General features: G+C 48.3%; 1 long non-coding RNA gene and 1 other non-coding gene across 2 annotated transcripts; one reads left to right on the top strand and one right to left on the bottom strand.

The window, feature by feature from the left end:
• Window positions 1-9855: 9855 nt before the first annotated feature.
• Window positions 9856-21337, top strand: LOC142461390 (uncharacterized). The gene is made up of 3 exons (XR_012786889.1): window positions 9856-9935; window positions 13018-13170; window positions 13468-21337. It is a non-coding gene; the product is annotated as an uncharacterized LOC142461390 (long non-coding RNA).
• LOC142461750 (U1 spliceosomal RNA) lies at window positions 13015-13178 on the bottom strand. The gene has a single exon (XR_012786949.1). It is a non-coding gene; the product is annotated as a U1 spliceosomal RNA (small nuclear RNA).
• Window positions 21338-24958: the final 3621 nt, after the last annotated feature.

Here is a 24958-nt window from a genome sequence, read left to right as displayed (position 1 = left end):
ACCCTTTTTCCAGGACCTTGAAAATGTGATCATTTTCAGAGCAGTTGGTCGTGGTAGCTGGGCACCATCTAGTTCTTCTGGTCTCAGGGTTGTGGAGAGTGATGTTTGCATGGTTCATTAGCTCATTAGACTTAATTGTTTTCAGGTGTCTTTCAACTTTCCTCACTGCTAATCATTAGATCAGCCCTTTGAATCCACCAGCTGTTCCTTGGGAGAAAGATCAGGCTTTCTACTCCCATGAAAAGCTATTGCCTCAGAAACCTACAAGGGAAATTCCAGTGTGTCCTATGTGTGGCCACTATGAGTCAGCATCAACTCCATGGCAGTGAATTTGAGTCTGCTTTCTTCTGGCAGGGAGAGCTAATATTTGCACCTTAATGGAGGTTGCTCACAAACTCTTAAGATCCTAGGCACTATTCATCACAGTGGGAGGCAGAGCATTGTCTTTGAGAACTATGCCATGCCAGTTGACTTTGGTGTCCCCCACGATTAGGGTCCTGAGCCCCCAGGACCAATGATGCATTCCCTTGAGGTATTCTGTTCTATCTGAGAAATTTTTATAATGTTAACCCCTCTAGCTTCCCCAAAGTCATGATATGTTTATAGCAAAGGTAAATACACAGCTACAAATATCCTCTGTCAGACCTCCATCTATTTGTGAGTAGATTCCTACACTCCTTCCAACACCAGTTTAGCCTGCATGTCTGTCCAAGCATCTATTCAAAGATCACCAGTATTGCAGGATTGTGTGTAGAACAGTATAAACCTCTGTTGCCTTTAATTCTTGAAAACATTCCAGTCCACGAACTATTGGAAGCCCCCTGGTATCTCCAGGCCATCCTGTCTACCCTATCTTATTCTGGATGCTCTGTAGAAACCTGTCCAGCATCATCACACATGCCAGCCTCTCCTGAGAGATGGGTATTGTTGGGAACTGAGCACAGACCTCCTGAAGGGACAGTGAGAATGCTATCACAGAAACCACCATTCCCCCACTCCAGTGCCCATGGAGGGGGACCAAAACCCCCAAACCCAAACCCACTGCCATCAAGTAGATTCTAGCTCATTACTATTCCTCACTCATTGTCATCAAGTCAACTCTGATTCACATTGACCCTATAGGACAGCGCAGAACTGCCCCTGTGGGCTTCTGAGGCTATAAATCTTTATGGAAGTGGTTGGTCTTGTCTTTCTCCAGATCAGTGGTTAATGGTTTTGAACTGCAGTTAGCAGCCCAGTGAATAACCCACTATAGTGTCATGCTACATGAGCCTGGTCCTTCCACTTATCCGAGTCTGATGCATAGGGACTCTCTACACTTAGCATTTCTGAATCTATAACAACAACATCTTTCAAATCCAAACTCACTGTCACTGAGTCGATTGCAACTCATAGAGACTCTACAGGACAGGGTAGAACTGCCCCCATAGGTTTCCATGATGGTAACTCTTTCTCTCGTGGAATGGTTGTTGGTTTTGAACTGCTGACCTTGCAGTTAGCAGCCAAACGCACAACCACTGCACCAACAGGGATGCATGACAGCACGTTAGACCTTTTATCTTTCTGTAAACCCAGAGCAGGAGCCAGAACCTTTGGACCCTAAAAACAGTGATCTCAGAGCCAGAAGTCCTGTTGGGTTTGGTAGGAATGTCTGCAGCCTGACGGTCACTGTCCACAGAGCAACAGAGAGAAGCGGGAGAGCCAGCAGCCTCGCCTGGGTGGAGTCCCCTTGCTGTTGGAGGAAATGGGAGATAAACTGAATTTACACTTGCGTGTCTAAACCCTGACAGCGAATTCTGTTTTGATTTACACACAACCTCTCTTAGCATCAGATTTAGCTCTTCTACCTGACCCAGAACATTTTCCGATTTACAAATTGGAAAACAAATGGGCTTGCACATCCGGGGACTGTCTAACAGCAACCCCCACCCCCCACCCCAATCAATTCTTCAGCAGCAGCAGCAGCTCTCAGCTCTGAGCTGTTGCCCTGAATTTGGGCTCCTCCGTAAATTGTGTGCACGGAAGGTGAATAAATCATATTTTAGAGGGCTCCATTCCAACAGCCACATTCTGCTCATTTGTCTCCCCTGAAAACACAGACCTGTGTGTGTCATTAAAATGAGTGAGAGCGTGTGGTCCGTTTGGCCGGACGGGCTTCCTTCCTGGAATCCCCTCCTGTCTGGGAATGTAGAGCTCCATCCCCGCCCACCCACCCCCCAGTCCTCTGCAACTTGTCCCCTCTTGGAAACCTTTCCTCCACTGCTTATCTGGTCCCGACACTGATCATATGCCCTGCTGCCCAGCAGAGGCCTTCTCAACAGGGTGTCCTCTGGGACCTGAGTTCCAGCTGAAGGGACTTTGCTTCCTGCTTTTGGGGTAGGCCGAGAGTTCGCTGAGACCACCTGGCCTGACACTTTCCCCTAAAGAATTCTCTCAAGACCCAAGATCTCTAGTGTTTGTGGCTTTACCACCTAAGGGGCAGGGGAGTGTCCCAGATGAACTGTGACATGTAGTGCTTGCCAGACTCCCTACCTGCCCGCCTGCTCAGTTGGTTAGCCACTGGGCTCGGAATGGAAAGCGACAAGTTACTCTTTAGTCTGGTGTGCGCCCAGGACGGCTGAAGGCACAGACGCGATCACAGAAGTCTACCTCTTCCTTCTCCCAGGCTTTCCGAGGGTTCTTGGGCTATTGAGCAGGGTGGACATCGAGGAAGCGGTGATGTTTCTAACACGGGGTCTGAGCCCATTGGTGGGTTGCAAAATCAATGTAGTGAGTCAATACATCACACACACACACACTTTGTTGCCATTGCCATTTCAGCTCTGGGGGACCCATGTGTTACAGAGTAGAATTGTTCCTTAGGGTTTTCTTGGCTCTAATCGTTGCAGACGTCGACCCCCGGGTCTTTCTCCCCAGCCGCCACTGGGTGTGTCGACACAGTCAAAGTAGCAGGAGAGCAGGAGAATGCACTGTTTCTAACATCCATTGTCTTCGCTTTCTTTTTCTTTAAAAATCATTTTGTTGGGGGCTCATACAACTCTTATCACAATCCATCCATCCATCCATTGTGTCAAGCACATTTGTACATTTGTTGCCATCATCATTCTCAAAACATTTTCTTTCTACTTGAGTCCTTGGTATCAGCTCCTCATAGTTTTCCTTCCCTCATGCACCCTCATTCCCTCATGAACCCTTGATAATTTATAAATTATTTTTCATGTCTTATACTGTGTAATGTCCCCCAGGGAGGGGGTTATATGTAGATCCTTGTGATTGGTTCCCCCTTTCTACCCCACTTTCCCCTTCCCCTCCTGGTATAACTACTCTCATTATTACTCCTAAAGGGTTTATCTGTCCTGGATTCCCCGTGTTTCCAGCTTTTATCTGTACACATCCATGTACATGCTCTGGTATTGCCGGATTTGTAAGGTAGAATTGGGATCATAATATTGGGGGGGGGGGGGAAGAAGCATTAAAGAACTAGAGGAAAATGGTATGTTTCATCGATGCTATACTGTACTCTGACTGGTTTGTCTCCTCCCTGTGACCCTTCTCTAAGAGGAGCTTTGACTACAGATGGGCTTTGGGTCTCCACTCCATACTCCCCCTCATTCACAATGATAGGATTTTTTTGTTCTTTGATGCCTGATACCTGATCCGATCAACATCACATGATCACACAGGCTGGTATGCATCTTCCATGTGGGCATTGTTGCTTCTCAGCTAGATGACCACTTGGCTTGTTTATCTTCAAGCCTTTAAGACCCCATACGCTATAACTTTTGATAGCTAGGCACTATCAGCTTTCTTCACCATATTTGTTTATGCACCCACTTTGTCTTCAGCAATCATGTTGGGAAGGTGAGCATCATGGAATGCCAGGTTAATTGAACAAAGTGTTCTTGCACTGAGGGAGTACTTGAGGAGAGGCCCAATGTCCATCTGCTACCTTAGTACTAAACTATAAATATATGCACATAGATATATTTTCCATCATATATAAATATATTTACATAAGTACATGCATATATTTATGCCTCCATAAATGCCCTTTGCCTCCTAGTTCTTTCCTCTATGCTTTTTCCTTTGACTTTCCCATTACCCCACTATCATGTTTAGCCTTCATTTGGGTTTCAGTAATTGATCGCTCCCTACCAGGCCTCCTACACCCTCCTCCCCACTGATTTTGGATCACTTGTTCCCTTGCCCCACTTCCTTTCCCCCACTTCCCCCTCTCTCATGTCCCCCTGGAACTGTCGGTCCCATTTTATTCTCCTCCAGATTGTTTATCCTGACTATCTTATCTAGATAGACCTGCAGATATAATAATATGCACAAAAATAAGACAGAACAAAATTAAGCAACAAAACAAAACAAAGCAATAACAACAAAATGACCAAAAAAAGGAAAGCCTGTAAATAATTCACAAAGCCCTGAAGACGGTGTTCCCTCTCAGATCAGCCAAAGCACAGAGAGGACCATAGGGCTGGCCCCACTATGAGACATGATGTCCCTCACTGACCCATAGCACTGCGAGGGACAATACTAGAAACACAGTGTGGGAATTGTGCCCCATCTGACCCCACCCACCAAGGGGAAACACTAAGGGTGTGCAACAGAACAGCAAGGGGAACAGAGCAACAAAGTCCCAGGGAATGCCTCCCCTTTCTATATACAGAAATACCCCATCTCTCACTGCCAGTGAGTCATTCCAACTCAGAGTGACCCTGCAGGACAGGCTAGAATTGTCCCTGTGGGCTTTCTAAACTTAATCTGATAAGAGTAGGAAGCCTCATTGTTTTCCTGTGGAGCAGGCAGTGCCTTCGAACTGCTGACTTCTCAGTTAGCAGCCCAGTAAGTAACCCGCTATGAAATCAGGTCTCCCTCACATACAGAAATGAGCCCTGCTTTCTCCATTGGGGGGCGATTTAGATGATTTCGGTTTGGCTGTCTTAAACGTATCAGGGTATAGTAGAGGAGCAGGAGCTGTGTTAAAATAGCTTGACAAGTCCTGAGTTTGGTAGAGCTTATGTTCCTTCATCACCATCGCCACCAAGTCTTTGAGTCTGTAGCATTGCCCCCATCTTTACAAATCAGAAACTTAAGGTTCAGAGCATGTGGGACTTGTCTTGCAGTAAGTGGGTGAGTTGGACATTGAAGAGAGACTTGTTTCATGCTTTCCCCACCCTCACTCTGCTGCCACCCAGCCAAGAGAGTTTAATCAGAACCAAACAGACTTTTGGTCTTGGCCAAGAGTGGTAACCAAGGTGCCCTGCTGTGTTCTTGTCCTGTTTCCCCAAGGATTAAAGAAGAGGCCAAGTGCCATGCTGATTGATCAACCCACTGCCCATCAGCCCTGGAACCAGGAGATCACTCCCTGGGCACAGCTTAATGGGCTCAGCTTTTCCTGGGGTCCAGAGGGAATGGTTCAGGGGAGGGAGCTCATAGCCAGTCTCTGGGCATCCATTGATCTTTGCACCCGGTCACAAGGAATTACAGAGGATCATTTGCATTTTAAAAGAGAATTCAAACCAGAAAGCCAGGGTCCCCCCAAATCATGAATAAAAAATGGTGGTCTTGCAGGCACCCAGTGCCTCCGTGCTGAGTAAATGATCGTAATGATCAACAATGGTGATTCAGCCTCCAGAGGACATGGGTTTTCTTTGCAGAGACTGAACCAGCATGCCATCTTGTTGAGGATGTGCACCGTGACTGTTCCTTCCTGTGCGAATGTGGCAGGCGAGTGTGGACACTTAGGGGTGCGTGTGAAAACACCGGCATTGTACAATCGGTGAAGCTCATGCTCACCCCAAACCACAGCGCCACCTCCAATTTCATCATGGCCTATGGCAAGCTAGGTAGATGCAGGGAACACACGATTGACTCAGCAGAAATGTTTTCTTGATGGGGAGTGGAATATAAGAGGAAGCAATAAAGTACTCACTTCAGGTGTTTAGGCCGTCATTCCACTAGCACTCAGGCAGGGGGGAAACTGGGGACAACAAACCAAAAAGCCAAACTCCCCGACATCTGGTTGATTTAGACTTGCGGCAAGCTTCTAGGACAAAGCACAACTCCCCCCATAGGCTTTCCAAAGCTGTAAACTTTTATGGAAGCAAACACTGAAACAGAAGAGTTCACATCACCACCTTTAACCAGAACACTTTCCCTGAAGCATTTTCCCAGCCCTCTCTGACTGGCCTTGGGCAGCCCGAGGTCATCTGTTTGAACATCACAATGGAATGCAGGTGTGTAAGTGCCCTTGGAGCAATTCTTGCTTAAACTACCCCTCTCCCCTGATCAAGAGAAGCTGTGAGTCTTTCTCCCAGGGACAGGAGCGTCCATTCCCCCCCCCCCCACTGGAGGACAAGCTAGAGACGAAAGCCAGGAATGGGGAGCATAAACCAAGGTGCCTGAAACTTTACCTAAATATACTTTTGTTTTACTTCGGTCAACATCACTTAGTGATATATGTATTTGAACTTGAGTTTTCTTCTGCCTTCTGTATTCTACCCTCCCTGAATGATATAAAAGAAAATCGGCCAGGGAAAGGGGGATTGCGGTCTGGCGAGACGTTCCTTTGAACAGTTCTGCTGTAGCCCAGGTGAGCCTGATATGAAAAACAAGACTTCAGTAATTGTAATTGGACATTGTAGTGGTCTTCTTTTATCCGACCCTGCAGCAGACACCACGCTTCCTCCCGCAGAGTGGGTGGTGGGTTTAAACAGCTGACCTTTCGGATCGCAGCCGAGCTCTCAATCACTGTGCCAAGGCCAGAAGCCCACACAGTCCAGGCACCCTCTGGTGCACTCCCTCGGCAAGGTTCCATTGGAGTGAAGTGACTTTTGCCCATCAGAAGTTTCTTTGTGATTCACCTCTCCAGTCATGTGAAGGCTTGCCTAGAAAGATTGGGGGGTGGGGGCAGCAATTCAGGGAGCCAGGGTCGCCAGCCTAGAATGGGAGTGGGACTAAGGATGCTTCTCCAAGGATTGCCAGAGTGCCCACTTCAGCATAAAATCACTTGGGGCTTCCAGCTTGTATTCATTGTGCCTATCATCGCTGGCAGCTGATGGGAGCCCTGAAGGGTAGTGGTTCCATGTTGGGCTGAAACCTAGAGGTCTGCTGTTCAAAACCACCACCAGTTCCACGGGAGAAAGATGAGGTTTTCCTACCCCAGGGAGAGTTACTGTCTTGGAAAACCACAGGGCCACTCCTACCTTGCCCTATAGGGTCGCCATGAGTCAGAGCTGAGTCTGTGGTCCTGAGAGAAAAAGAGGGATCTTCTACCAGACGTAGTTGATTTGTCTTAAAGTGGTGCAGTAGCTCTCAGAGTTGCCCAACTAAGACCAATCGGGCTATGTGTATATAATATATACAATGAGAAGAAACATAACAGCTACTTAGTCCACACAGTAATACAGAGGGTTCAGGTTAACTCACAAGGACTGCTAGTCCAAGGTCAAGGAAGCAGAAAGCAGAGTCTGTCCTCAGGCAAGACAAGGCAGGCTGGGGTAGCAACAGCCAGTAGCTCCTGGAGCTTAGCGAAGCAGGCCCTGGTGAGATTTCTCTGGAACTCTAGCAATGCACATACCAGCTGTATTTATCTCAGTCGCCTTCCAGTCAAGCTGTGAACTGATTAAACTCCGCCCACCTGTTCCTATGGAGGCCTAGTTGGCACAAGAAACCTAACTATCACAGGCTGTAAGGGTCAGAATTCTTGCCCGAGCTCTTATTTCTCCCCCTGTGCCCACTTCTCTCTACCACGTTTCAATGTACAGCGGAGCACAAGCATCCAGCCAGGGGGCATTTCCTTGTTCTTCATCCCTAGAGACCAAAACCCAAACCCACTGATATCTAGTCAATTCTGAGACTTAGAGGATTTTATGTCAACTTGAAGATGTGTACGAGTGTAGGGGTGGAATCCAACTTATCAGTCAAGTCACAGCTCGATGGGGCCTCCTTGGAGACGTGGCCTTCCTAAGGGGAGAACCTGGGAACCTCCCTCTCTCTGACCCTTGTCTTCCTGCTTGCAGTGACTCTGCCCCTGACCCCTGAGGGCCGCCGGAGCCCTGCCGTGTTTGCACCGACCTTGGATCCACTCGACTCTGTACCCACCAGCCTGTCATCTTCCTGCAGCCCTCAGCATCACTGCCTGTGGCTGTGTGAGTCTGAAGAGGGACTTAACTGACGGACTAGTATCAGACTTATGGACGTCAGTTGGACTGGGTTAGGGTGCCTTCTTCCTATATAATCACTTCGTGATATGGAGCTCTTTCTTATGCATATGTGAGTGTTACTGGATTTGTTCCTCTAGTCGACCCAGCCGGACACATACACACCCCACTGGGTTTCCTAGGCTGCATCGCTACAGAAGCAAACAGCCTCATCTTTCTCCTGAGGAGTGGCTGGTGGGCTCAAACCACTGACCTTTCATTGAGAAACTGAGTGCTTAACCATGGCGCCACCAGGGCTCCTGACTGTGACCTGTATTTGTGCCTTAACCTTTTGGAAACTTTGTACAACAAAATAAAACAGGTGGGCTGGTGGGGCTGGCAAACCTGTCCTGAAATCAGCCCTCCATCAGTGTGAACTAACCACGGTCAGATTCTAACTAGCAGTTGGTAATTAATAAACTCTTCTTTCTTTTTTTCTCTCTCTCTCTCTCTCTCTCTGTCTCTCTCTCTCTCTCCCTCCCTCTCTCTCCACCCCTCCATGCACATGGCAAGCTTGAGTGTTTTGTTAATCAAAGCACTTTGAGGCAACAGCCTTTGGCAAGTCCCTGGGTGTTATTAATATCTCTAAAACACTATGCACCTTCTATAAATACCCTGACTTCTTCTAGCTATGTTATTCGCTGCACCCCTCCAGCCCCCTCCCCACCCTGTTTGCCTCACTAAAATGGAAGTCAGCAATGAAGTTATGAATTGCCGGCACCTTTATTCTCGAATTAAGGCAGCAGTAGGTAAGGGCGAGCTTACTGAGGAGGAGGGAGGAAGGGAAGAGAGTGGGCAGTGCTGGAAGCAGGCTACCTGCTGCCAAGGCACCAGTGGGAGACAGAGCTGCACAAGCAAACTGGCTCAGAGGAGCAAAGTCAGGGTCCCCAAAGACTGCCCGTCAAGACACACTCAGTCCCGTGTAGGCTCAGACGGGGCACCAACCAGTGTTCCATCGTGACAAGGCTTTTGTTTCAGGCCTTAGCATTTCTCTCACATCTTTCTTTGCCTATGCGTGAAGCCCTACGACACTCACCCAGCCACCCATTTCAGTCAGGCACCAGGGTGTTTCCCCCCAAAGCTCTTTACAGACGTCAAAGACGCAGGGAAGACGCCCTGGCAGAGCAGGAGTCCAGCTCTGACCATGGACAGAAAGTGGCTTTAGCGCTAATACCTACTGCGCAGAAGAAATACGTTTGTGGTGATCTGTTCTCACTGGATGAACGGCGGCGGGGAGAACATCTTGTGGGCGGTCTCCTCTGCCACATGGGTCACTATGAGTCGCCTCCAAACAACTGTGGACGCTCTAGGGAAGGAGAGCTGGTAAAACTGCCCGTCTCCATCCCCTGGGTTGATCAAGAGTGGGCATATCATAAAAGGGGGACGTGTTAGGGATGGAAGAATTATGCTTTCTTGCCAAACTACCACTAGCTCTATGTTCTGTGACCAATAGACTAACATCTCTTTTTGTTCGTTAGGCTCATAGAATTAGAGAAAGGGGATGATGGGAGGAGTTAAGTCTTTTTCAGGGGTGGCCTAGAAACCTGGGAGATTTCAGCAGCCTGTGGGTTCAGATCCAATTCTGTCCTTGCTAGCTCTGTAAATGTAAGCCAATAGCTTTTATTCTTTCCTCTGCTGACAGCAGGCGGTCAGGATGGCGGTCCCATGCAGCAGGAATCCAGGTGGAGCAGTGGGTTACAGCCAGGAGGCTATCTGCTAAGGGTAGGTAGAACCTCCCAAGTCCTCGGTGGGAGAAAGATGAGGATCTCTAGTCCCATGAAACTGTACCGTCTCAGAAACCCAAAGGGGCAGTTCTTCTTTGTCCTGTCGGAATGCTGCGAGTTGGAATGACTCGATGGCGTTGGAGGTAGTGGATGGCCTTATCGGACTCTTCAGCATGCTAAATGTTCAATATGTATGTTTAATAACTGATGGTTTCATGATCATTGTTGTTACCATGGGAAAGCTTGACTGTACAAAGAAAGTTGATGTGAAGTCCTTGTTTTCAATTAGGGTTCAGGGAAGTTGCTCTTTCACTCCTTTGGGCCACCTTAAATGTTTAGATTAGAATTCAAGTTCAATTTTCTCCTGCCTGCCTTGACATTTGAGGCAGTAAAAGGCACTGCTCTGGAGGGTTCCTCAATGGTGGCCAAGGACAATGGTTGCTCCCTGTGAACTCACCCAGGAGCAAGCAGGGAGTTCTCACCCCCAACCACCTGGCTGCTGTCCAGGGAAATTCTGAGGGATTTCCCCCTCAGGATTGAAATCTAGGAATCATCCACTGGTCCTGTCCTTCTTCCTTTCCTGCCATTTTGCTGTCTGTTGCCAGAACACTGTGTAGCTTCAGGAACCCCAAGGAGCTGTTCTGCTCTGTCCCACAGGATCGCTGAGAGTTGGAACCAGCTCACTGGCAGTGGGTTCTCTAAGGAAGGCTACCTGTTTCATAGCCACCTGGATAACTGTTAGGCAAGCAGATGTCCAAATCCCACCCTTTTTTGCTGAATCAGAAACTCTGGGCCTGCGCATGCTCTATTCAAACCCCCTTCTCAGATAATTGGTGTGTATATTGAGTCTGAGAACCTCTGTGCAATTCCTTAGCAACAGTCTGAACCCCCAGCCTGGTTTCCAAGGCATTCCAAGCTCCAACTTCCTCTTTCAATGCCCATTCCCCACCCCCCTCCACTGAGCCAACAGGGCAGACCCTCCTGGCTACTGACCATAAAGCCCTGTGGTCTTACTAGCAGATCCTGGATCCCCAGTCTGTAGGCTATCCATGTTAAAAGAAAAATGAGCGAAGGAGCCTTCTCCGTTGCTACTGGCCAGTACGGGGAGGACCTCTGGCAAAGGGGCATCTGATAAAGGTGTCCCCACTTACCAAGTCAACTGAGGAATGGAAGCTCTCGCCTTGCCACTTTGCAATCCCTCACTTGTTCAGATCTGCATGCGGTTGAGCATATCTTGCTGGAGCTGTGGTGACCACATTGTAGCCTGAGTGAAGTCTGAAGACGAAAACCTACCATACTCCGGGTGGATGCGGAGGATGAACAGATGTGGAGGATGAACAGATGTGGAGGAGGAACCGATGTGGAGGAGGAACAGATGTGCTTCCCAACAGTATTATGCTGCAGGTGGATTAGCCTGGGCTTCCGCTAGCTCCAGACTTCTCGTGATGAGCTGCCACACAATGTCTTCACTGTGTAAGCCAATGAATGGCGATGTGGCCATGTGTCGGTGTCAGAGTGTGAACTCTTGCCATCTGCCACAAGTCCATATGCCTACAAGTCTCAGGTCTGGTTCCTCATCGTCCCACTCTTCATGCTCCATTTCTTTTTCCTCTCCCCCAAACAAAACCCAGTGCTATCGAGTTGTTCTGACTCATAGTGACCCTATAAGACAAAGCAGAGTTTCTCCTGAGAGTCCATGAAATGATACATCTTGACAAGAGCAGACGACCTCAACCTCATCTTTCTCCTGGAGGCAGCTCATGGGTTTGAGCCACCAACTTTGGGTAGTTCAAACACTTACTCTGTGTGTCACCAAAGGCTCCTTTCTTCCCCCTTAGCTCATCCAAGCTGCCTTAAAAGACTGCTACTGCTTAAGAACTTGGCTGACTGTTGTCTGTCCTCTCCCATGAATCTTTGAAGATGGTGATGGGGACGTGGATCTCTCCCATGTTGACTCTTATTGTTAGTCCCCATCTACATGGGCCAGTCCTGTGCCACCTTCCAGCTGGTTGGTACTCTCAAGCTCACTGTTGCAGTTTTGAGTGCCTTCCCACCTAGGTTCATCTTCCAGTGGCACCACAAACAATGTTCAATTGTAATCAATCACGTTGGTAATAGCTAATTGTCAGAAGTAGATCTCCAGACCTTTCTCCCTAGTCTCTTGCAGTCTAGACGCTCTGCTAAAACCTGCCCACCATGGGTGACTCTGCTGGCATTTCAAATATTGGTGGCATAGCTTCCAGTATGGTAAAAATAGGCGAGTCACTGCAGTATAACGAACTGAGAGCCAAGTGGCCTTTTATTGTATTTAAGGTTAGCACACCACAGAGAAATACTGAATTTTTATCTTCTTTGTGAAAATCAGTCTTTTTTTGCCCATCTAGACTTTAAGCTTCTTCTGATTCCTTTATTTAACTACATTTCCCGCGAGAGACCAACCACCGAAGAATTGGTCAATAAATCACTGACATTTGATGGGGTGATGGACTACTGACTAGGAGAACTGCAGCAACTTCTGAAGCCGTTGTTGATTTGCTTCGTAAGCTCCTCCACAAGTTACTGATCCATCTTCAGTTAGGCCCAATTCAAAGATTGCATGAATTCAAAATACGGACCTTAAAAATGAGTTTGTTATCTACTAGGGTAGAAGCATTGATTTTGCTACTGAGACTTGTATCAATCTCGAGAGAGACAGAAGAGGAAATGCTCTGGAAAGAAAGAAAAATTACCCAAACAAGAATAAACACTTAACAACTGAGTCCAGCGCTTGAACCACCTAAGGCTGGTGGTTTAAACCCTCCGGTCGCACCCCAGGGGAAAATGAGGCCGAGGTAGTCTGCCCCTATAAAGATTTGTGCTCTGAAGACCAAAAGATTCACCTGAGCATGATTGAGTAAAGACTTAAATGAGGAGGAAAGACGCGAAATCAATTGAAGAAATCCCAGTAACACATGGATGTTACTGTTCCCCGACCCTCTTCCTCCTTCCCCCCGGCCCCGCCCCCCAACCATCCCGGCCCTGCAGGCAAACTCCATGGAGATCCAGTGTAAAGGCCTGAGTAACTTTTTTTTCCCCCCCAGGGGAGAGCGCGAACGCAGTCCCCCACTACCACAAATTATGCAGTCGAGTTTCCCACATTTGGGGAAATCGCAGGGGTCAGCACATCCGGAGTGCAATGGATAAGCCTCGTCCTGGGAAAACCACCTTCGTGATCATGGTGTCTCCCCTGCCAGGTAAGTATAGCCTGAGTAACTTTGTAGGGAAAATGCATTCTACTTAGGCATCTGAGTCAAGGGAGTTTCTTTGAAGATTGCTCAAAACATTTGCTAATTTTCTAACTAGGCTCTGATAGCTTCTGACGGAACTTTTTGTGTCATTTTAGGTTCTGTCTCCAGAAGCAAGGGTCATTTTTTAACACATCTAAACTTCTTCATCTTGCCACATGTTGTGTTCCTTGAATCCAGATTTCAGTTTTATATTTGGCACCAGGGACGGGAGCTAACACTGATTGTGGTTCTATCATTTCACAGCAGTTATTTCCGCCAGCTTACTGGATCCGTTCACAGCAGTTCTTTCCGCCAGCTTACTGGATCCGTTCACAGCAGTTCTTTCCGCCAGCTTACTGGATCCGTTCACAGCAGTTCTTTCCGCCAGCTTACTGGATCCGTTCGCAGCAGCTCTTTCCGCCAGCTTACTGGATCCGTTCGCAGCAGTTCTTTCCGCCAGCTTACTGGATCCGTTCGCAGCAGTTCTTTCCGCCAGCTTACTGGATCCGTCCGGTGGCCTTGGGAGTGCGGTGGTACTGTGCTCATGTTCCCAAGGAGAAAACAAAACCACAGGCTAAATAGCTCGCACAGAGCAATGTTGGGATTTGTATTTATAGAAGATCTGAAAGACTGGCCGTCCCAAGGGACACATACCATCAGGCCAGTTAGAAATAGGATCCGAATCCATCATCTGAAACAATCGGCCCAGGAAGTTAAACTACCACCTCTTCAAGACTTGATCAGTAACTACCAGCTTCCCTGATGTTACCAGGCTTCTAATTCAGAACCAAGGGAAGAAAGCCTAATGGGTTCCTCTAACTCATTATATACAGAACATTGGGCTGGGCTAAGTGTTGGGCTGTTCGCTGAAAGGTCAGTGGTTCAAACCCACCAGCCACTTCTCCAATGAAAGATGAGGCTGTCTTCTTCCATAAAAACGTAGTCTCAAAAACCCCATGGAGTAGTTCGACTCTGCCCGATGGGTCAGAGTCCACTCTGAGCAATCATTCTCAGAAGAAGATATTGGCCCCCGGGGATCGAATCCTTGCCTTCCCCAGGGGAGAGCCTGGTTCGCGTTTCAGCCAATGCCCTTCACATGTGGCCACCGCGTGTGTGTCGGTGGAGACGTGCGTGTTGCCACGAGGGGGAACAGGCTGCATACTAAGACTACAAAGAAAGCCTTGGCAATCTCCTTTCAAGAACCAGCCGACAAAGCTTCTCGATAAGGAGCTTCCAAAAGTCCGCAGGAAAACACCATTTGTTTTCAATTCCACTTTTTCATGAACTTTTGTCCCATCTCCTCCTGCCCCCATAGAATGAACGCCCCACTTACAGTTAGCTCTCTTCCAGGCTCTGTGTGCACACCTCCTGGTGAGCTCCAACGGTCCCTTTCGGAAGCCTTCCCTCTCCTTTCCCTGCAGACCCGAGCGTCTCGGCCTGCCGTTGGCCCCGGGCAGCGCTGAGGGAGTGTTGCTGACCAGCTCTCACTTGACTCGTCTCCACTGACTTCCACAGAATCTTTTCTAAGCCAACTCCAACCGGCTTAGCGAGGAAGTGCTTTATTGAGTCCCACAGTGGAGAGGCTCAGCGGGTCCTCAGGCCTGGCTGGACTGGGAGGCTGAGAGGCTGTCCGCAGGTGTGCGTCCCAGCAACAGCCAGTGCTCATTTTATCACAGGTGGGCCCTACATCATGGGATCATGAGAGCTGACCAAATCAAAAGACCCAGACTCACTACCAGCGAGTCAATGCCCACAGGGCAGAACTTTCCCTGTGAGCTGCTGAGACTGTAACTCTTTATAGGAGTAGAAAGCCTAGCCTTTCCCCCTAGGTGGTTTTGAACTGCTGACCTGGTAGTTAGCAGCCCAACTGATGTAACCACTCCACCACCACCAAAACAAACAAGCAAAAAGCCCCTCACTGCCATCGATCAAGGCGATGCTGACTCAGATCAACCCTACACACAGGAGAGACCTGCTACTGTGAGTTTCTGAGACTGTACTGGTTAGGGAGAGTAAAAAGACCCCCCCACCCCCACTCCCCAAATGCCTTGATTCTGAGAAACAGCAGGCAAGCTATCAGAAAGCCTGGACGAAAAATCAGGGTCTGCCCTCAATCCTCCAGGGAAAGCAGCGCTGGGGCAGAAGCTGCAGTTCACCAGTCGCATAGTTGTTGTTGCTTTGGTTTTTGTTCCTGAAGCACCTCTCTGATGATACAGATTGTTCCCATGGTAATTTGAGTTACTGTTAGAAGAGGTAGCTCATCACTGCACGGTCAGTTAGAGACAGAAAATGTGGTTTTAAATCATTTTCTTTGACTACATCTGCTATCTAAACAAAACTGACACCCACATCCGGAGTATATAGATGCAACTATTTTTAAAAGTGAAAATTGAGGGAAAGTGCATCCTTATCTAAATCGCCCCTCTTTCTTCTCCTCTCCCTGTCTCTCTCCTTTGAAGCCACCCAATTGATTCAGCTCAAGGCTAAATATAGGGATGACTAACAATGATTTCCACAAGCGCCTCAGAAATTGCTTGTAAGCGAGCAAAAGGAAAATAGATTATCCAGCAAGCAGTGTTGAAGACAACAGCCGAAATCCAGTCCGTGACCTGAAATGCACAGTAATGCTATTTCCCTCAGACAGCCTGTGGGAAGCATTGCCAGCACATGAAGAAGAAAAGACAAAAAAGATGGCCCCCAACTCCCTTCCAGACGGAATCGAACTGCAGTGACGGTGTCTATTTGGAGACGTTCTCTGGAAGGGGTGCAGGTGGGAGGTGGACTCTACCGTGGGTCTCAGAGTGAGATCCTGGGGAATCGGGTCGTTCATGAGCTGTGCTCTATCAGAGAGCGTAGGACCCTCAGCACATGTTGCACCATCGAGGAGCCCTAGAATATTAGCAATAGCAGGACCCCAAACAAAGACGAAAGCAAACCACACGCCCTGCCATCTAGGCGATTCTGCCTCCTGGGGACCCTGGAGGACAGAGTAGAATGAACTGACTCTCTGAGTGTGTAAGGCTGTAAAGATTGTTTTGACAGGAGTAGAAAGTCCTGCTCTTCTCCCACAGAGCTGCTGGTGGTTTTGAACTGCTGACCTTGCAATTAGCAGCCCAACTTGTAATCACTACACCAACAGCGCACGCGCACACACACACACACACACACACACACAAGTGAGCGGGGGGGAATGACAGCTCAAGAGGATGCTACCGGCCCAGAATTACAATCCTAATAGATTTTATTGGCAGTAGAAGCTCCCCTGAGCCAACTTCCCTTATTAATTTTGGCAAAAGAAATCATTACTGCCAATTCCTGGACAAGAGTGGACCTGCCCTGGACCTGGGCCTCAGAAGGCCCTACTCCACACTGCACACAGTAAGGGACCCAGTAGTCAGTCCATGGGTCACGTCCCTCTAGAGCTCTTCCCTCACTTCCTAGACAGAGGTTTCCAAACTACAACCGGTGAGCCAAATTCCCACTGGCCTGCTCTGTGCGGGCTTCAAGCTAAGACTGAGCTTTACATTTTTTAATGGTTGGGGGTGGGGGTGGGGTATGCAATCATGTGAAAAGTGCATGAGATTCTAATGTCAGTGCCCGTAGGTAAGGTCTTGTTGGATGGCAGCTGCGATCTGAGAGCCAGCCTCCATTTACAGAGTTCTCAGTGTCACCGCTGAGACCACATGGCCTTGCAAAGCATGGCTATGTGGCTATTTACGGAAACACTTGCCAACCCATTTTAGATCCTGTTGCGGCTTCCTGGCACTCCAGAATCCCCCTGCCAAACGGTCCTAGGTCCCTGCTCAGGGTCTGTTGGTGCCTGTTCTAGGTTTTCTTCTAGAGAGTAGAGGTGATACCACCTCCTGGTGGTGGTGGTGGTGGTGAGGGGCACTGGAATGTCTCCTGGGGGCTGAAAAGGCAGATACTTACACTTTATACTGGGCATGGATTCTACTACAGAAGATTGTAATTGCCAGTGGCTGCTGAGTAATTTCCCCCCCCCCCACCCCCCGTGAATAAGTGGTTATAGGTCAACTATGTTTGGGAGCCTATGGGGTAGACCATGGCTCCCAAGGGTGGCTGACGTAGTGTGCAGGGTGTGCTCATGGCATCTACACCATCATTTCCAAGCCGATTTAATGTGTCATGAAATGGAGGGAGGTGACCAGAGGCCCCCAGCTGGCCGTGTGTGTGTGTGTGTGTGTGTGTGTGTGTGTGTGTGTGTGTGTGAGAGAGAGAGAGAGAGAGAGAGAGAGAGAGAGAGAGAGAGAGAGAGAGAGAGAGAGAGAGAGAGAGTTCTGACATTCTTGGTTCAGGAGTTCAAGCATTCTTCCTTAAAGTTCATCTGAACTTGTCAAGAGCAGAAGGTGGAATGTGTCTCTATTAGAGTGGGTCGGTCTTCAGCTTTCCCACAAATAGGAGCCTGGTATGCAGAACCCGCCCCCCCACCCCACCCCACCTCTTTATGCTCTCTCCGGGGAACATCACCCATGTCTAGAGACCCAGGTCTCGTCAGACCTCCTCTCTGCTGCTACCAGTTGACGGACTATTCTCCCAGAACTAGAGGGATTGTGCCCCAGCCCCATCTGGCAGATGCACGCCCTATGGTATTGACACACTTTAATGCAATACTTGTAAGTGAATCAAAGATGAATATGACTCTAAAGAGCTTTGTATTACAATGGCCCAGCAAATGTGAGTCTCTAAAACACAATGTTACTGGAATTAGTGTGGGCGAGACAAGGAAACTGTACGGGGTTGGAGGAAGTTCAACTATTACAAGAATGTTTACAAATCCTTCCTTTACCTTTCAAATCACAACCTGGAAGCAGGAAACCATGGCCCATTTATTATACTTGAAATTCATCTAAGAAAGAAGATATGAAATTCTAGTTAAAAGGACAACCTGAAAAGACAGTTTAATTGGTGTGCCTTTAACCATCTTATATTCAGAAAGTATAAATATTTTTATTGTTTTTGTGATGCCCCACTTAACTGCTTTGATCCATTTAGATTTCCATTCCTGTAAAGAGCTACAGACTCAGAAATTCACAGGGGTGGTTCTACCCTGTTTTCCAGGGTGGCTCTGAGTAGGCATCGCCTGGATGGCAGTGAGTTTGGTTTTGGGTATATTCGCTGCCCTCCCGTGCCTCATATTAGACGCAAAACAACATTGTAAGGCACCCAGCACCAAAAGACACACTGGCATCATTTCAGCTAATTGTCACCAAAAGCCAGCGGGGCAGGTGCTGTGATTGCCTCCGTGCTACGGTCTAGAGAATGCAAGTGAGACTCAGAGGGTTAGCAACCCGACTAACCCAGCTCGTAAGGGGGAGAGGAACTTGAATTCCAGTCTATGGAACTCAGAGCTTAACTTCATGCCATTCTCTGCATGGCGGGTGGCGAGTGAGTGAGTGAGTGAGTGAGTGAGTGAGTGAGTGAGCGAGCGCCCGGGATTGGATGTGCTGGCTGCTAGATAGACGGAGGGCAAAGCCACAGGCAAATGTAGCACAGCGACCCGGCACACAATGGAGAGCTGCTGAGAATGTGTTTGTGAGCTTGCATGGCTATGTCATGGAATACGATGCAAAACAGCATGATGTCAGTACAAAACAGAAGGATTCTGGGGGTTGCACTGGCCTCCGTCGCCCCACCCTGGGGAGTTCATTGTGTTCTGTCATTATGAGCTCCTCAGCGGAAAATTCTGAGACCTGTGGAGCCTGACAGCAATGTGCCTCCGGGTGGGGAGGAGAGGAGAGGAGCGGTGTCATCAAGAAGACGTGTTTGAGCCTTGCCTGGGATCCACAGCATTTGTTTTGACACGAGACAGGAGGGATTATGGGTCCTGGTGCCCAAAGCACTCTTGGCCAGCCCCAAAGACTGGCTCATTGAGAAACACAGGAGAGGACTGATTCTGTGCATTGAGAGGAAGAGCCCGGGATGGCCAGAGGCCATGGGGAGCTGAAAGCAACCAGAAGCTTGCTGGGGGACAGCCTTCTCCATGGGAGCTCCAATATGGTTATGCTGACTGTGACACCAAGTGGTCTCCTGGCAAAGGCAGAATACCACCACTGACCGCCACAGAATGCACTTGGCGAGGGGCAGCTTTGGAGACAGCATACCGGATGCATATCGCATTCTGTAAGAGCGAATCATCCAACTCTGGAGACCTGGGGCCACCTTTTTACCTGCGCCCTGGTCAGGGGACCCTGCTTTCCTTTAAGGTCCAGATCTCAACTTGGAACTATGGGGACTTTACGGATGACTGGCAACCCTCAGATTGTGCATGTCCCTGCCTCGTTCTGGAGAGAGGGTCCGTAACAGAGTCCCTGAAAATGCAGTGTTGTTACTTTACAGAGTCCCTGGGTGAACAGGCTGGGAATCCTGGGCTTTTGGCCAACCAGACCTGCCCTGTCCCTGCTGGGACTAGTGGGGAAGCTGTTCCAGCAGCCACCCTCACCCTCTCCTGGCATCTGCTCTGACGCGCCTTCCCACTGGAGAGGAAATGATACAAGGTGTGTAAAGTGTTTAGGATCAAAACCCACGGAAACGCAGGCAAGAAAGCGAGCCACTATTGCATTTGGGGAAATCTGCTGTAAACGGCCTTTTAAAAACGTTAAAAGCTAACCTGTCACTTTGATGGCTGAGGAATATCAGACCCAAAATGTTTGTTTGTTTGTTTTCATAAAGCTCATTACTCCCCCCCAACAGTTTTATTGGCATCTAATTCACATGCAATCCCACAGTTTGATCACCTCAAGAAGAGCTGTACAATCATTGCCACACTTTAGGAACATTTTCTTCATTTTGCACTCAGTCGTTAGTAGCTTCCCATTTCCCCCAGCCTTTTCTGCCATGCCCCCAAGGAACCATTCATCCCATTGCCATTTCTGGAGATTTACCTATGCTGCATTTCATGTACAGGAAAACATTTTAAAACAGACTAACAAGAATAACAAAATAAAACAGATTCAAAACCCCAACTGAAAAGTAAGCAGAAAAATGAAAAACGAGGACCACTTTAAAATGGATCATAAGGGAGATTGAAGGATAGAGTGTGAACTTTTTAACTTAACTGCATCTGCAACAATCCCCAGATATTTTTTCAATGGCCTCGTAAGCATGTGAAGGTGGGACAACAAACGAGGAAGATGGAGAAGAATGGACATACTTAACTTGTGATGTTGGCGAAGAAGATGGAATGGGTGAAGAAAGCTGATGGTGCCCAGCTATCGAAAGATATAGTGTCTGGGGTCTTAAAGGCTTGAAAGTAAACAAGCAGCCATCTAGCTCAGAAGCAACGAAGCCCACATGGAAGCACACCACTGTACGTAATCACCAGGTGCTGAAGGGATCAGTAACCAGGCATCGAAGAACAAAAAAATCCTATCATTGTGTACTCACCTCCCTGATACAATCGTTGAAGACAAATGGGTGCATAAGCAAATGTGACGAAGAAAGCTGATGGTGCCAGGCTATCAAAAGATATAGCGTCTGGGGTCTTAAAGGCTTGAAGGTAAACAAGCAGCCATCTAGCTCAGAAGCAAGAGAGCCCACATGGAAGAAGCACACCAGCCAGTGAATGAGGGGGGCAGTGCAGAGTAGAGACCCAAAACCCATTTGAAGGTCACTGAAGATCCCCTTACAGAAGGGTCTCAGGGAGGAGATGAGTCAGTCAGGGTGTGATGTAGCAACAATAAAAAATACAACTTTCCTCTAATTCCTAAATGCTTCCTCCCCCTCTCCCTCCCCGCTCCCCCTATCATGATCCCAATCCTACCTTGCAAGTCTGGCTACACCAGAAGATATACACTAGTACAGATAGGAACTGGAAACACAGGGAATACAGGGCGGATGATCCCCTCAGGGCCAGTGGTCTGAGTGGCGATACTGCGAGGGCAGAGGGAGGGTAGGTTGGAAAGGGGGAACCAATTTCAAGGATCTACATGTGACCTCTTCCTGGGGGATGGACAACAGAAAAGTAGGTGAAGGGACATGTTGGACAGGGAAAGATATGACAAAATAATAATTTATAAATTATCAGGGGTTCATGAGGGAGGGGGGAAGGGAGAGGGATGGGAAAAATGAGGAGCTGATGCCAGGGGCTTAAGTGGAAAGCAAATGTTTTGAGAATGATGAGGGCAATGAATGTACAAATGTGCTTTACACAATTGATGTATGTATGGATTGTGATAAGAGTTGTATGAGCCCCTAATAAAACGATTTTAAAAAAAAGAAGCGGGGATAGAGAGACTGTATGTCATGTGCCTCGGACATATTATGAGAAGAGAGCAGTCCCTCGAGGAGGACATCATGCTTGGTAGAGTCACCGTAAAAGAGGAAAACCCTCAAGGAGATGAGATTGACACAGTGGCTGCAATCACGGGCTCCGGTATAGCAGCGACTGTGGGAGTGGCTCAGGACAGAGCGGTGTTTCCTTCTGGTGTGCATCCAAAACTGTGAGTCAGGACCAACAGAATGGCACCTGACAGTGGCAACATGAATGAGGAAACTAAAGCTCATAAAGATAAAGTAATTTCCCAAACTGAAAATCACGGTGCCACGTGGAGGAAAGTCATGAACCTTCCTCCACTGGAGGAACAAAGCTGTGCATGGGGACCACCAAGGGCTTGGGGACCAACCAAGAGCAGGTCTGGGTCTTGATTAAGGACGAAAATGTTGTCAGGTATGGACTTCTAGGCCAGGGCACTCAGGTGCATGGGGGGATAGAATCTCCATTGCCAGAACCAATTCACAAGTTGCCCCCTCTTCTCAGCCAATCAGAAGCTTCCTCTGAAGTCGCCAGCCTTGCCAAGATGCAGAGTTAAAAAGCTCATAAATCAGAGAATCGCTGACTGGCAAACAAGCTCATTTCAGAACTGCAAAGAAGGAAGTGACACATCCCTAGGGGCTGCAAAGATGCTGTTTGTGAACAGAGAGACGTGAGAGGCACTTGGCACACTGCCTGCAGTGAGACAGGTGTGTTTTTACAGAGAAGCCTGAATGCCAGCCCAAGTCTGCAAGCACTTTAAATCTGATTGTGCCAAGAGTCTCTGTTTCAGCTTTGCTACCCACAGTCCTCATCATCTCTGCTGTTGCCTGGCCATGACCACTGGTCACTGTGCAGACTCAAGTTTTAGGTCAACCCGGCTGGGCTGGAATCCCTTGTAGTTTGGCAATGAGCCCTCTCCATAATGTCATCATGGGCAGGCCACTTACTATAAACAAGTCTGTGAGGAAGAGAGTTGAGCACAAGTCCTTACTCAGGTCACAGCCTGATGCCATCTCGCTGGGGGTGTGGCCCACTTTATATTGCTAAATCGACACCTTCAAGAACTCATTCTCCATTCCTCCTCTTGCTGGACTGGCTCCTGTATCTGGCTCTTGGGGACTTGGGCCAGTGACCCTCTGTGTGGCTTGCTGACACTGGGGGCTATTGGCAGCCTGTCATGTTGCCTGTCAACTTTGGACCCACTGGCCTCTGCCCCCATTGTCCTGTGGTCTCCCCACCTCTTGCTTCCTTCTCTCGCTTCCTGGTTTGTGGACCGGCAGTTACATGAGTTACGAAGGGCTTCAGCTGAGGGTCTGACCCATGGAATTGAGTTGGACTGGGCTCGCTCACTCCGTGTTCTGTTCTCTTGATATACATGTCCTTGTGTGTGTAAGTGAGGAAGCCCATGAAGAGCAATGTCCACATGTCTACCAGAATGTCTGCAATTGATTTCATTTCTTTCCTTCTCAAACTCTTGACTCAAGAGTTTTCAGGTAGACCACTATTTTTTGCCTCTCTAGAGAACCCAGCTTAGCATAGGACTCAAGAACCCAGACCACCTGGCCTCAAGCCACTTCCCCCTCCTCTTCTCATCACACGTTTAGCAGTCAGACTGGCTTCCTGGCTGTCCTGGAAAACCGTGAGCTAGCTCCTGACTCAGGACCCCCTCCTTATGTCATTCTTTGCCCTGTTCTTCAAAGAGCAGATTCTTTTTTGTTGTTTAGATTTTCCTTGAATGTTATCTCTTCAGATCGCCCAGTCCTAACCTCCCTATTTTATCCATACTCCGAGGGCAGTCACCACAACATTAGCCTTCTTCATTTCCATCATAAAACTTTCAAAACTATGAGCCCCGAATAAAACGATTTAAAAAAAACAGTCACTTAAAACTGTGTTGTTTATTTCTTTCTCCTTTTCCAGAATGTAAACTCCCTGAGGTCAAACCCTTGAAGTTCTACTCTATCTACAGGGTGACTATAAGTCAGAATGAACTCAACAGCAGTGAGTATATATTAGCTACATATATCATATTATATTCTCATTCCAACCCTGAGCACTGACCAAAGCCAGCCAGCCAAAAATCCATCATGTTAGAAAGGAACTCTGCTGTCATCTGCTCCAAATTTCCTCCTGTTGATGAGAAGAGAGGCGCTCCGGGTGGGGAACCAAATCAAAACTAAACCCAGGACCATAGAGTCAATTCCAACTCACGTTGACCTTATAGGACAGGGTAGAACTGCCCCCCCCCCGAGGGTTTCCGAGACAATAACTCGTTATGGGAGGAGAAAGCCTCAACTTTCTCCTGAGGAGTGGCTGGTGGTGCTAACCTTGTGGTTAGCAGTTCAACACATAATGGGTGGGGAGTAGGCATCAATAGTTTCAAACATTCCCCAGATGATTCTAATGTGCCGGTGGAGTTGAAGGCACCTGACTAAATGATCTTTAAGGGGACTTCTAAATTAGAGACTTTATATGCTAAGAGATCCCCTTAAAACAAAGAGATGATTGCCTAAAGTTCTTCCCATGCAGCGATGTGCTTCATACGTTCATCACTGCTTTTTAGCCATGCGTAATACTCAATCATATGTATGTACCACAGCTTTTTAATCCACTCATCAGTTGATGGAACTGGAGGAAATCATGCTAAGCGAAGTAAGCCAAGCACAAAAGGACAAGTACAACACGAGTCCGCTGAGATAAGTTTTAAAAACATGCAAAAGAGGCATAGGGAATAAGCTACTGTATACAAACATTCCTTGGGTGAGGACCAGGTAGCATGGCAGGGACCAGACCAAATACAGGGATACATATGGTAGACAACTAAAAAGGAGGTGGAGAAAAGAATAAATAAATAAATAAATAGATGGGTAGCAGGGGCATAGGGCACTAACCCACCCAAGGGGAGGATACTGTTTATACCTCCACAGGGAAAGAGGGACCAGACTTCAACCCGGTGCTCCAAGGTGTGAATGCAACATGCTGGCATGGAGTAGGGAACCAGTGGAGTGGACTGTGGGGCTGGCCCCAATCCCAACTACTACATGACACCTTCCCCTCCTACCCCCTGCACCCCCCCTCCCCCCAAAGAATTTATTTCAAAGGACGACATTGAATCTGCAGCTCTGTGAGAGAGACATAACTGACCGGAGCACACAGGAGCAGATGAAGGGGGGAAGGAAAGAGGAGTACATCCTGAACCAGTAGGTCTCAAGGACGATGTTTCCGATTAGAGCAGTCAGTCCACAGAGAGGACCACATGGCCGGCACCTCTATGAGACATGATGCCCCTCATTGACCCATAGCCCTATAGGGGACAACACCAGAGACACAGCATGGGAATTGTGCCCGATCTGATCCCACCACAACGAGGAAAAACACTAAGAGGGTGCAACAGAACAGCAAGGGAACGAAGTGACGAGGTCCCCAGGGAATGCTGAGGGTGAACTTTGGGGCCAGGGCATGGTGCCCCAACAAACTGGACTG

The sequence above is a fragment of the Tenrec ecaudatus genome, chromosome 11, assembly GCF_050624435.1.
Source record: "Tenrec ecaudatus isolate mTenEca1 chromosome 11, mTenEca1.hap1, whole genome shotgun sequence".
NCBI lineage: Eukaryota > Metazoa > Chordata > Mammalia > Afrosoricida > Tenrecidae > Tenrec > Tenrec ecaudatus.
The sequence above is the reverse complement of the archived record's forward strand: the minus strand, read 5'-3'. Positions and strand labels throughout refer to the sequence as shown.